The sequence below is a fragment of the Erinaceus europaeus genome, chromosome 12, assembly GCF_950295315.1.
Source record: "Erinaceus europaeus chromosome 12, mEriEur2.1, whole genome shotgun sequence".
Classification (NCBI taxonomy): Eukaryota; Metazoa; Chordata; class Mammalia; order Eulipotyphla; family Erinaceidae; genus Erinaceus; species Erinaceus europaeus.
Genome location: NC_080173.1, coordinates 34302342 through 34315255, shown reverse-complemented (window position 1 = coordinate 34315255; position 12914 = coordinate 34302342).

Genomic DNA, 12914 nt, shown 5'->3' with positions numbered 1-12914 from the left:
AAGCCAAATGTTTCTTCTTTGAAAAATTAAACAAGATTGACAAACCCCTAGCCAGACTAACTAAAGAAAGAAAGAAAAAAGGGAGAAGACTCAAATAAACAGAATTGTAAATGATAGAGGAGATATCACAATTGACAATACAGAAATCCAGAAAATCAAGCGAAACTTCTATGAAGAACTATATGACACCAAGCTAGAAAATCTGGAAGAAATGGAAGAATTCCTAGAAACAAATGCCCTTCCAAAACTGAACCAAGCAGAAATACAAAACCAAAATACACCAATCACAGACAAAGAAAGCAAAACAGTTATTAAGAATCTCCCCAACAGCAAAAGTTCTAGACCAGATGGCTTCACAAATTCTACAAAACCTTCAGGAAACAGTTAATACCCATGTTTCTAAATCTTTTCCATAATATTGAAGAAACAGAAACACTCCCTTCCACCTTCTATGAAGCCAACATCACCCTGATACCAAAAGCAGATAGGGACACAACAAAAAAGGAAAACTACAGACCAATATCTCTGATGAACACAGATGCCAAAATATTAAAGAAGATTCTGGCCATCCGGATACAGCAGTATATCAAAAAGATTGTTCATCATAACCAAATGAGACTTATCCCAGAAATGCAAGGCTGGTTTAACATATGTAAATCAATCAATGTCATTCACCACATCAATAAAAGCAAAGCCAAAAACCACATGATTATCTCAATAGATGCAAAGAAAGCCTTTGACAAAATCCAACACCCATTCATGCTCAAAGCTCTACAAAAAATGGGAATAGATGGGAAATTCCTCAAGATAGTGGAATCCATATCTAGCCATATAAACCTACAGCCAACATTATACTCGACGGACAGAAGATGAAAGCATTCCCCCTCAGATGGGGGACTAGACAGGGCTGTCCACTATCACCATTACTCTTCAACATAGTATTGGACGTTCTGGCCATAGCAATCAGGCAAGAGAAAGAAATCAAAGGAATACAGATTGGAAGGGAAGAACTCAAGCTCTCACTATTTGCAGATGATATGATAGTATACACAAAAAAACCTAAAGAATTCAGCAGAAAACTACTGGAAGTTATTAGGCAGTATAGCAAGGTGTCAGGCTACAAAATCAATGTACAAAAATCAGTGGCGGGAGTTGGGCAGTAGCGCAGCAGGTTAAGCACATGTGGCGCAAAGCGCAAGGACCAGCATAAGGATCCCGGTTCGAGCCCCCGGCTCCCCATCTGCAGGGGAGTCGCTTCACAGGCGGTGAAGCAGGTCTGCAGGTGTCTTATCTTTCTCTCCCCCTCTCTGTATTCCCCTCCTCTCTCCATTTCTGTATTATCCAACAACAACGACAACAATAACCACAACAACAATAAAAAAGACAACAAGGGCAACAAAAGGGAAAATAAATAAATAATAAAAAAGAATTAAAAAATCAGTGGCATTTCTTTATGCAAACACTAAATCTGAGAAGAAGAAGACATCCAGAAATCACTCCCATTCACTGTTGCAGCAAAATCAATAAAATACCTAGGAATAAACCTGACCAAAGAAGTGAAAGACTTGTATACTGAAAACTGCGAGTCAATATTCAATGAAATAGAAACTGATACCAAGAAATGGAAAGACATCCCATGCTCATGGATTGGAAAAATAAATATCATCAAAATGAATATTCTCCCCAGAGCCAAATACAAAGTTAATGTGATACCCATCAAAGTTCCACCAAGCTTCTTTAAGAGAAGAGAACAAAAACTACAATCATTTATCTGGAACCAGAAAACACCTAGAATTGTCAAAACCATCTTGAGGATGTGAAACAGAAATGGAGGCATCTCACTCCCAGATCTCAAACTATATTATAAGGCCATTAACATTAAACAGCCTGGTACTGGAACAAAAATAGGTACACAGACCAGTGGAACATAATTTAAAGCCCAGAACTAAACCCCCACATCTATGGACATCTAATCTTTGATAAGGGGGCCCAAAGTATTAAGTGGAGGAAGGAGGCTCTCTTCAATAAATGGTGCTGGGAAAAATGGGTTGAAACATGCAAAAGAATGAAGCTGAACCACCTTATCTCACCATAAACAAAAATAAACTCCAATGGATCAAGAACCTGGGTGTTAGACCAGAAATTATCAAATACTTAGAGGAAAACATCGGTGGAACACTTTCCCACCTAAACCTCAAGGACATCTTTGATGAAACAAACCCAATTGCAAGGAAGACTAAAGCAGAAACAAACCAATGGGACTACATCAAATTGAAAAGCTTTTGCACAGCCAAAGAAAGCATCACACAAACAGACCCCTCACAGAATGGGAGAAGATCTTCACATGCCATACATCAGGCAAGAGACTAATAACCAAAATATACAAAGAGCTCAGCAAACTTAGCACCAAAAAAGCAAATGACCCCATCCAAAAATGGGCAGAGAATATGAACAGAACATTCACTTCAGAGAAGATCCAAAAGGCTAACAAACATATGAAAAATTGCTGCAGGTCACTGATTGTCAGAAAAATGCAAATAAAGACAACATTGAGATACCACCTCACTCCTGTGAGAATGGCATACATCAAAAAGGACAGCAGCAACAAATGCTGGAGAGGCTGTGGGGACAGAGGAACTCTTCTGCACTGCTGGTAGGAATGTAAATTGGTCCAGCCTCTGTGGAGAGCAGTCTGGAGAACTCTCACAAGGCTAGAAATGGACTTTCCATATGATCCAGTAATTCCTCTCCTGGGGATATACCCCAAGGATTCCATAATGCCCAACCAAAAAGATATGTGTACTCCTATGTTCATAGCAGCACAATTCATAATAGCTAAAACCTGGAAGCAACCCAGGTGCCCAACAACAGATGAGTGGCTGAGAAAGCCGTGGTATATATACACAATGGAATACTACGCAGCTATTAAGAACAGTGAATCCACCTTCTCTGACCCATCTTGGACAGAGCTAGAAGGAATTATGTTAAGTGAGCTAAGTCAGAAAGATATAGATGAGTATGAAATGATCCCACTCATCAACAGAAGTTGAGAAAGAAGAACAGAAAGGGAAACTAAAAGCAGGATTTGACTAAATCTAGAGTAGGGCACAAAAGTAAAAACCCTATGGTGAGGGGGAGGGTGGACATTTGGCTTCCCAGGGTGGCGGGGGTGGGGGGGTGGGAGTGGGTTGGTGGGATGGGACACAGTCATTTGGTGGTGGGAATGGTGTTTATGTATACTCCTATAAAAGTGTAGTCACATAAATCACTATTTAATTAATATGAGAGGGGGAAAAATTGATTGTATGTCTCAAACTTCTTAAACCACAGACTGAGTCTTTTTAATACATAGGCTGAGTCTTTGATATGTGGACTCTCTCAAAAGCCTAGACCAGGGAGAACAGAAGCAACCGGTGGCACAGCTATAAGATGCTGGCTATTATACAGCAAACCCTAACAAAGGGACTTTTCAAAGTTAACCCAATTACCAAATAATGTGATGATAACAATAACTATCCATTGTCTTCTTGAACCCTAAGATAGCAGGAACCTCACATTTCCACTATAGAGCCTATATTTCCCCCAGTCCTGGAACCTTAGGGTGGGGCCCACTTTCCTGCATGCTTCTCTCAATTCATATCAAATAATATTGCATCCACCGATCACAACCTAATCAACTCAACGAGTGCCATCCCAGCGTGCTTCACTTCAGACTGTGTCCAGAGACTTCAGGTGTGAAATGACTACCCTTCAGCTTCATTACTCGGGTGAGATCTTTCCTTTCATAGTATTCTCCAATTCCATTCCAGGTGGTTCACTTCCTAACAAAGTCCCAAAACCTAGATATAGACCAGGTATCCTGAGATAGAGCATATGTTCACACGTATCCATAAACTAGGGCAAAATATATACCTGAAAGCAGAAGTACACAAGACTCTGCAGGGAGTACCCCCTCAACACTTCATCTGCACCATTCCAGCCTTTAGGTCCATAATTGTTCAACAATTTGTCTGGCTTTATATGTTAACTCTCTTTTCAGCCACCAGGTTCTAGATGGCAGCATGATGCCGACCAGACTTTCCTGGACAGACGACCCCACCAATGTGTCCTGGAGCTCCAGTTCCCCAGAGAGGCAGACTGAGAGTATTGATCTACCAGTCAACACCCATGTTCAGCAGGTAAGCAATGACAGAAGCCAGACCTTCCACCTTCTGCAACCCACAATGACCTTGGGTCTATACACCCAGAGGGATAAAGAATGGGAAAGCTATCAGGGGAAGGGATGGGACATGGAGATCGGGTGGTGGGAATTGTGTGGAGTTGTACCCCTCCTGTCCTACAGTTTTGTTAATGTCTCCTTATTTAAATAAATAAATAAATAAATAAATAAATAAATAGCTCAGATTATCCATTAGGTGCAAGGTCATTTACAATGGTGTTGATTTCAGTTCAAGGTAAACATCATTGACAGGCCATAAAAAATAAACAACTTCTGCAGATAAATAAAATTTGGGTGGTCAATATAATATACTATACATAGATGTCATAATAGAACTATTTAGACCTGAAACTGAAGAGAAGAAGAAAGGGGGAAAAAAAGATGGTGATGAAGAGAAAAGAGAAGGAGGAGAAGGAAGGGAAGACCACTTGGATAGTGAATTTGTTCTGTTGTGCACATGACCAGGTTCAAAATCTTGCCTGGGGTGGCACACCTGGTTGAGTGCACATGTTACAATGCTCAAGGACCTCAGTTCAATCCCCTGGTCCCCACCTGCAAGGAGAAAGCTTCACAGATGGTAAAGCATTGCTGCAGGTGTCTGTCTCTCTCCCTCTCTGTCTCTTCCTTCCTATCAATTTTTAACTGTCTCTGTCCAATAAATAAATAAACATAATACAAAAAATTTTTAACTTTATTTTTTCCCTTTTGTTGCCCTTGTTGTTGTTGTTGTTATTGTTGCTATCATTGTTGCTGGATACAACAGAGAAATCAAGAGAGGAGGGGAAGACAGAGATGGCAAGAGAAGAATAGACACCTGCAGACCTGCTTCACCACCTGTGAAGTGAACCTCCTAAAGGTGGGGAGCCAGGGGCTCGTACCGGGATCTTGATGTTGGTCGTGTGCTTTCTGCCATGTGTGCCGCTTAACCCGCTGTGCCACTGGCCAGCTCCCCACAAATAACTTCTTTTTAAATCTGGCCTATACCATATTAAAGGATGCTGCAGTTCTGTGGTGTCTTCTTTATTCTTTATTTCTGTTTATCTCTATCTTTCTATTAAAAAAATTAACCTGGAGCAATGAAACCCTAGTAACAAGAATGAAAGAGAGGAAGGGGAGGAAAGGAAAGGGGAGGAGAGGGGAGGGGAGGGAAAAGGAGGGAAGGGAGGGGAAGGGAAGGGAAGGGAGGGGAAGGGAAGGGAAGAGAAGGGAAGGGAAGGGAAGGGAAGGGAAGGGAAGGGAAGGGAAGGGAAGGGAAGGGAAGGGAAGGGAAGGGAAGGGAAGGGAAGGGAAGGGAAGGGAAGGGAAGGGAAGGGAAGGGAAGGGTAAAGTAAGTGAGCAAAGTAAAGCTGTTAGATAATATGAACACAATAATGATCTATAAAGGTGAACAGATGTATGGGGGTGGACAAATGGGATCCATTTTATGGTGATGTACAGAAACTTAATATTGGGTACAAATCATAATGTAGTCTATGGAGATATTGAGTCATCATGCTTACTTAGGAAACTCATATAATATAAACCAGTAAAATAAAGTTTGGGAGCTAGGTGGTGGTGCACCAGGTAGAGTGCACATGTTACCATGCATGAGGACTCTGATTCATGCTCCAGGTCCCAGTGGGTGTAGCAGAGCTATCCTTCTCTCAATTTCTCCTTCTCTTTGTTTCTTCCCTGTATCAAAGACAGAGAGAGGGAGAGGGAGGAAAATGGCTTTAAAAATGGCTTCCAGGAATGGTGGAACTGTACAGGCACCAAGCTCCAGCAACAACCTCAGTGGCAAAAAAAAAAAAAAAAAAAGAAAGGAAGGAAGGAAAGAAATAAAGAATTTTAAGGCCCAATTAACTGACCCACTTGCATCACCATCATCAGAGCTAGTTAGATCAGAAATAGTCACCTTATCTTTAGAAAAGCTCAGCCTATTGACTCAACTAAATTAAACTAAATTTGGGAGTTCGGCGGTAGCACAGTGGGTTAAGTGCAGGTGGCACAAAGTGCAAGGACTGGTGTAAGGATCCGGGTTCGAGCCCCTGGCTCCTCACCTGCAGGGGAGTTATTTCACAAGCGGTGAAGCAGATCTGCAGGTGTCTCTCTTTCTCTCCCCCTCTGTCTTCCCTTCTTCACTCCATTTCTCTCTTTTCTATCCGACAATGATGACATCAATAGCAACAATAATAACTACAAAAGAAAAAGGCAACAAAAGGGAATAAATACATAAATAAATATTTTTTTTTAAATTAAACTAAATTTGACTCATATTCTCTTTGCCAGGTTTTAAGACTTTCATAGCCCCAAGTATCACAACAAACACACCAAAATCTAGTATCATCAAAATAGATATCTTTTTTCCTGTGAAAAAATTTTAAGTTATTTTAACTAATTAATTGTACTTTTTTATGACTATGATCTGTCCATAATCATAAGCATACTCAAGAACTATTGTGAAATGAAAGGGAAATCCAACAAATGATTTCAAGTACAATGAAATGCTTATAAATATGAGAAATCATGGTTATGTTTTATAGAGATTTATAATTAAGCATTAATCTGCCATTTACAGTTTTCTATAAACCTGTAACTTTGAGACAGGAAAGTGTTTTGGGGGGCTTGCAGAAATGTTGACTCAATGTCCATGTGATGTAAAATTACATCAATTTCTTTAGCTCCTTGACTTCTAATTACTTTCTGATGATTTGCATGTCCGACCATGCTTGATCCCCCTTAGATGCTATATGAGGCCTCTGCATCCTTCCAAAGGGTATGTAATTTTATTTTCCTGCCTCAAGTAGCTTTAGTGAATTTATCTGCCATACAACTACAGTGCTATCTGAATTAGAAAACCAGTTCATTATGCTTCTAGCAATCTATTAGAATCCAGTGGGTAAAACTGACCCAGAGAGCAAACTCCCCAAGGAAAACAAACCAAGGAAGACCTCATAAGTACGTATAGTTACAGACATGGGAATTCCTCACTCTGCCTCTGGAAAGATGTGGCAGATGGTCATGCTGAGTTCTGAGTCTGCATCTATAGGACACTTTCAGTGAGCTGCCACCTATCTCTTTCTTGGGCCTCTACTTCCTCCCACATTCCCTGGCATTGCTATTTAAAGGTAGTTATCAGCACATTTTAAATTATGCTAAAAACTAAAGAGGGAAGATAGTATAATGGTTATGCAAGCAGTCTCTCATGCCTGAGGCTCCAAGGTCCCAGGTTCAATTATTAGTACCACCATAAGCAGGAGCTGAGCTCTACTTAGGAGAAAGAAAAAAAAAATTTTAAAAGTTATGCTAAAAACTGTAGAATTACAAAATCTCCCCAACCCCAACAGAGGCCTCCTATATAAGCAGTTTCACCACTCCAGAATTCTTTTTCATTCATATAGAGAAATAGAGAGAGAAAAAACAGAAAGGGAGAGATACCACAACACCAGAGCTTCCTCCAGTCCCATGGCACCTCCCATGTGATGCTGAGGCTGAAACTTAAGAGCCCATATGTGGGGAGGCACACAGCCTACCTGATGAGTTGTATCTCTAGTCCAGTATGCCAATTTTTTTTGTTACATGAGAGAGAAATTGAGAAAGGAGGATAAGATTGAGGGTTGAGAGGAAGATAAGGAAAGAGACAGAAAGACACCTGCAGACCTGCTTCTCCACTTGTGAAGCAACCCCACTTGCAGGTGCAGGTGGGGAGCCAGAAGCTCAAACCACGATTCTTGTGCAGGTCCTTGCGCTTCATACTATGTGCACTTAACCTGGTGTGCCACCACCCAGCCCCCTAGCATGACAATTTTTAAGAGCAGCTTCAAAGAAGCCCCCAAGGAAAACAGTAACTACAGATATAGGATTTGACACCTACATGCTGTAGACTCACTAATTTGTATTGGTTTTGTCCAAATCCTGGTTCCTTGTAGACTTGCTTTATTTATTTATTTTGTACTAAAGCAGCTATATTCAAATATAACAGTTTTTCTCCAGAAAAGCTAAGAGCATTATAGACAGCTAAGCTTGTCTAGAAACCCACAGAGAATTCTTAATCTTGTCTGCAACTCCACTGATGCAGATGCTGAAAGGAATCAGGAAAAATTTTAGACAAGCTAATAATGGGATTCATCACTTCAGAGAAAAATAACAAAAGTAGGAGAAAGGTGTTAAAATTTGAAGAATGTGTGAAATGTCAATAACATCAAAGGTATTTTTTTTCTCTTAGTGGCAAAGTTCAGCATTTAATAGTTGGTGAGTCTTCAGACAAGTTATGCTGAGATTGTTTTCCATTCCTATGAAGTGAGAGTAGTTCACAGTTTCTACTTAACATAACTGTGTGAGTATAAAGTTAAATTATGCAGGTAAAGTCTTTACATCACTTGAGGGGCTGGTGGCTATGCCCATGATGCTGGTCAAAGTTAAGGAAAAAAGTAACATTTACATTTGAATTAGAAATATCTTAAATGTTCACTAAGCTATATGTACATAGCTACTGTATATTAAAACAGCATATTGCATAACTTTGTTTTACAATCATATTAATAATAAATAATTTAATGAATAAAGCAGAATACAAGATCCTACATTTTGAATCATGTCAGTGTCAGATTATATTTGACTGGTGGGCTATTTATCTCTGTCTCTATACAAGGTAAATGAAGTCAGATCATGTATGTATAAGATCCTGGTTCTGAAAACAGAAAACAGGATTATTTTTAAGTGATTTTTTTTCAGTGATTTAATAATGATTAACAAGACTGTAAGATAACAGAGGTACAATTCCATACACTTTCCACCGTCAGAGTTCCATGATGCATCCCCTCCATTGGAAGCTTCCCTATTCTTTATCCCTCTCTAGGAGTATGAACCAAAATTCAAAAAAGTCTTTTTTAAAAAATGATGTAAACTCCACGCTAAATGGACCAAGAGATGACAGGTGAGACATGAGCTTCTGCTAAAAAGAAATAATAATAGTAGTAATAATAATAAATCTTAGTAATCAAGGTAAATAATACCTTAGCATCATTTAAAAAAAAAATCAGCAAACTACAACCCATGGGCTGGCTGCTTGTTTTTTTTGCAAATAAAGTTTTATTGAAATGTTTGAAGAACAGAAGAGACAGAGAAAAAGGCAACTTCCTGGCAAGGGAATCCCAAGAATACCTGTTTTATTTTCTATCATTTTTACAGCTCAAGAGTCTCTCTGGGGAGGAGGGAAAAAATGCTATAAGGTAGGTTCTTGTGAGGGGAAGAGTACTGAACCACCTGCATATGTTTCTTGGAATCAAAGTAGAATTGTTTATCATCTTTAGGCTAGAGATTTGAGGTCACTGAAGAATGGGGAGATAGCATAATGGTTATGCAAAAATACTTTCATGCCTGAGGCTCTGAACTCCCAAGTTCAACCCCTAACACCACCATATGCCACAACAAAGCAGTGTTCTGGTAACATAAACAAACTAAAAAACAAAACAAAACCTGAAAAATCACTGACACAAATATCTGAATAAATAATTCTAACCTATATTAAAAAAAAATAATTCTAACCTATAAGTGTGAGCTTTTTTCCCCCCTTTCTTTCTTAGTGTTAGGAGAATTGTCAGTGTAATTTGAAGCAAGGAATCTATATTTGTACAGCAAAGATAGAAGTGATGGGTCCATTAATCAGTCAGCCTCAGGACAGGGCCAACGCTACAGAGAGGCAGAATGAGGCATGGACCCAGAAAACAGAAGATGGTGATGATTTACCTCCTGAGTGTTAAGTTTGTATCCTACCATCCCCAAAGTGGCTCAGTGACTGGATGTTCTAGCACCAAGAAACTCTTATAGACAATACAAAGCTTCATAACTATGTTGCCAAAAATCCATCCTTTTTTAAAAACTGGCTTGGGATCAGCTCTTGAGAAAGAGTTCTATTCCAAACAAAAGCCTAAACCACACAATCAAATGAAAGGGAACTAATTTGCTTGGAGGAGAGAATGAAAGAAAACAAGTTATTTCCGATGAAAAAAATATGTACCAAATTGGCAACAACTTTAGAATGATTGCTCCAGGGTTTTGATTAATGAGATACATTATCTACTGAACAAACAAAGAATTTACTGGCTTAGAACATTTTTTTTTACTTACCTTTTAATGGAAATCTTAAAAATATATATATCAGTAGCTTAAAAGAGCACTAACTTGTATGTCTGAAGCTCCAGAAACTGCAGGCTAAATCCTCAAAACTACCTAATACCAGAACTAGGCAGTGATCTATCCAGTCCTCTATCTCTCTCACTCTCCCTCATCACTTTTTCCTCTCTCATAGTAATTAAGTAAACAAACAAACAAATAAATAAATGGAACTGGGAGGTAGCACACCTGGTAGAGCACATACATTATCATGCTCAAGGTTCCAAGTTCAAACCCCCTACCCCCACCAGCAGGGGGAAAATTCTACAAATGGTGTAGCAGGTTTGCAGGTGTCTCTGTCCATCTCTACCTCCTCCTTTACTGTCAATTTCTCTCTTGTCTTTATCCAAAAAATCCAAACAAACCTAACACACAGTTTTATTTTAAGTAAAAATTAATACATGTAATGTGATAAGAGAAGGTGGTAGAATGAAATCCAAACATTCCAGAGAAAGTGAAAATCAAACCTCAGAAACAACCAACCACTTTTAACAGTGTGGTGATAGTCCCTTGGCTTTGTTAAGTGAAAATTGTTTCCCATTTTTTTTATTTGTGACTAGTAGTGAGTTATAAGATTGTAAAATTACAGGGTATAGTTCCATACTTCACCCACCACCAAAGTTGTATCCCCACCTTCATACCTCCCAAAGATAACCACCATCACTCTCACAAAGCTTAAGTGAATATTTTAATAACAACAACAACAACAAAAAAATCCAATTATGGTATTTGTCATCCCTTATCCTTTATCTCTTCAGAGCTTTAGAACTTGTCACTTCATCTTCCTTACTTGCCACTGTGATGGCCCCAAGGTCATGACCCCAGGCAGGCCAATCAGACTGCTTTCTGAAGATTGTTTAACTGAAGGCCTACCTACTGTTCTTAGAGAAGGAACTGTAAGAGTGTCAGAAAAACATTGATGGCATTCCTGGCTTCACTGTTGTGGAAAAACTGCAAATGCTGACAAGAGGTAGAGTGTTGTCACCTAAGAACAATCAGGACCCACATTCCATTGCTGAGGATCCTAAAGTTGCCATCAGTTCTTTTTTTTTACGCAACACTGTCTTCAATTTTCTTAACTATTCCAGCACCCTTATAGTTCTTATGACTGGATGCAGTAATAAATCCTATTTTTATTGCAGCAATTCCCCATGATTCTCTGTTCTTGCAACCAAGAAAATCCTGATATTTAGACTCCTCTGCTATTTTAATCTTTCAACTTGATTTGTGTACATTGTAGATAATTTCCATTTCAGTACACATCTCTCCCTCCCTTTCTCTTTTCTTTTTTATTCTATATCCAGAGAGAGAAAAAGAACACTGATCTACCAATCCATGGAGTTCCATTGGTGCTGTTAATGACACATCCATGTGTTGGGCACTAAAACCCTAAACCAAGGGCTTCATACATATTGAGACAGCACTTCAACTGCTAAACCAATTCCCAGTTCCTCTTGATCCTTTTCAGTGACTAGGGTGGGGGGTAGATAGCATAATCGTTATGCAAAGAGATTCACATGCCTAAGGCTCAATCCCAGGTTCAGTCCTTCTCCCCCTCCCCACCCCCCAAGCCAGAGCTGATCAGTGCTCTGGTAAAAGAGAAGAGAGGGGAAAATTAAACAAACAAAAACTCCTTTTCACTGTATGGATAAGTGCATATGATCTTTTTCTAGAACCAGGAACCTAAAAAATATGTTAAAGTGATAAACAAAATAATATTCAGTAATCCGGGAGATGGTGCAGTGGATAAAACATTAGACTCTCCAGAGACCCACCCTACTAGGGAAAGAGAGAGGCAGACTGGGAGCATGGACCGACCAGTCAACATCCATGTTCAGCGGGGAAGCAATTACAGAAGCCAGACCTTCCACCTTCCGCAACCCACAACCCTGGGTCCATGCTCCCAGAGGGATAGAGAATGGGAAAGCTATCAGGGGAGGGGATGGGATATGGAGATTGGGTGGTGGGAATTGTGTGGAGTTGTACCCCTTCTACCCTATTTATCCTTTCTTAAATAAAAAATAAATTTTTAAAAAAAGAAGAAGAAAAAAAAAAAGAAAGAAAGAAAAGAAAAAAAAAACCACTGGACTCTCAAGCATGAGGTCCTGAGTTCGATCCCTGGCAGCACATATACCAGAGTGGTATCTGGTTCTTTCACTCTGTCCTCCTACCTTTCTAATAAATTAAAAAAGTAAAATAAAATAATATTCAGATTAAAGAGCTTAGTCACATCAGGAGTGATGATTATTACATAAAAGAAAGGCCAACACCAAAGATGTTTAAGTAGTGCAGATTCCTCAACTGTGCAGTTCTCATTATACTTGCCTGACAGAAAGTAACCTTTGCTAAATGACTAAGTTCTTTTTTTTTTTGCCTCCAGGGTTATCGCTGGGACTCGGTGCCTACACTACAAATCCACTGCTCCTGGAGACTATTTTATCCCTTTTGTTGCCCTTGTTGTTTGCCATTGTCATTATTGCTGTCGTCGTTGTTGGATAGGACAGAGAGAAATAGAGAGAGGAGGGGAAGGTAGAGGGGGAGA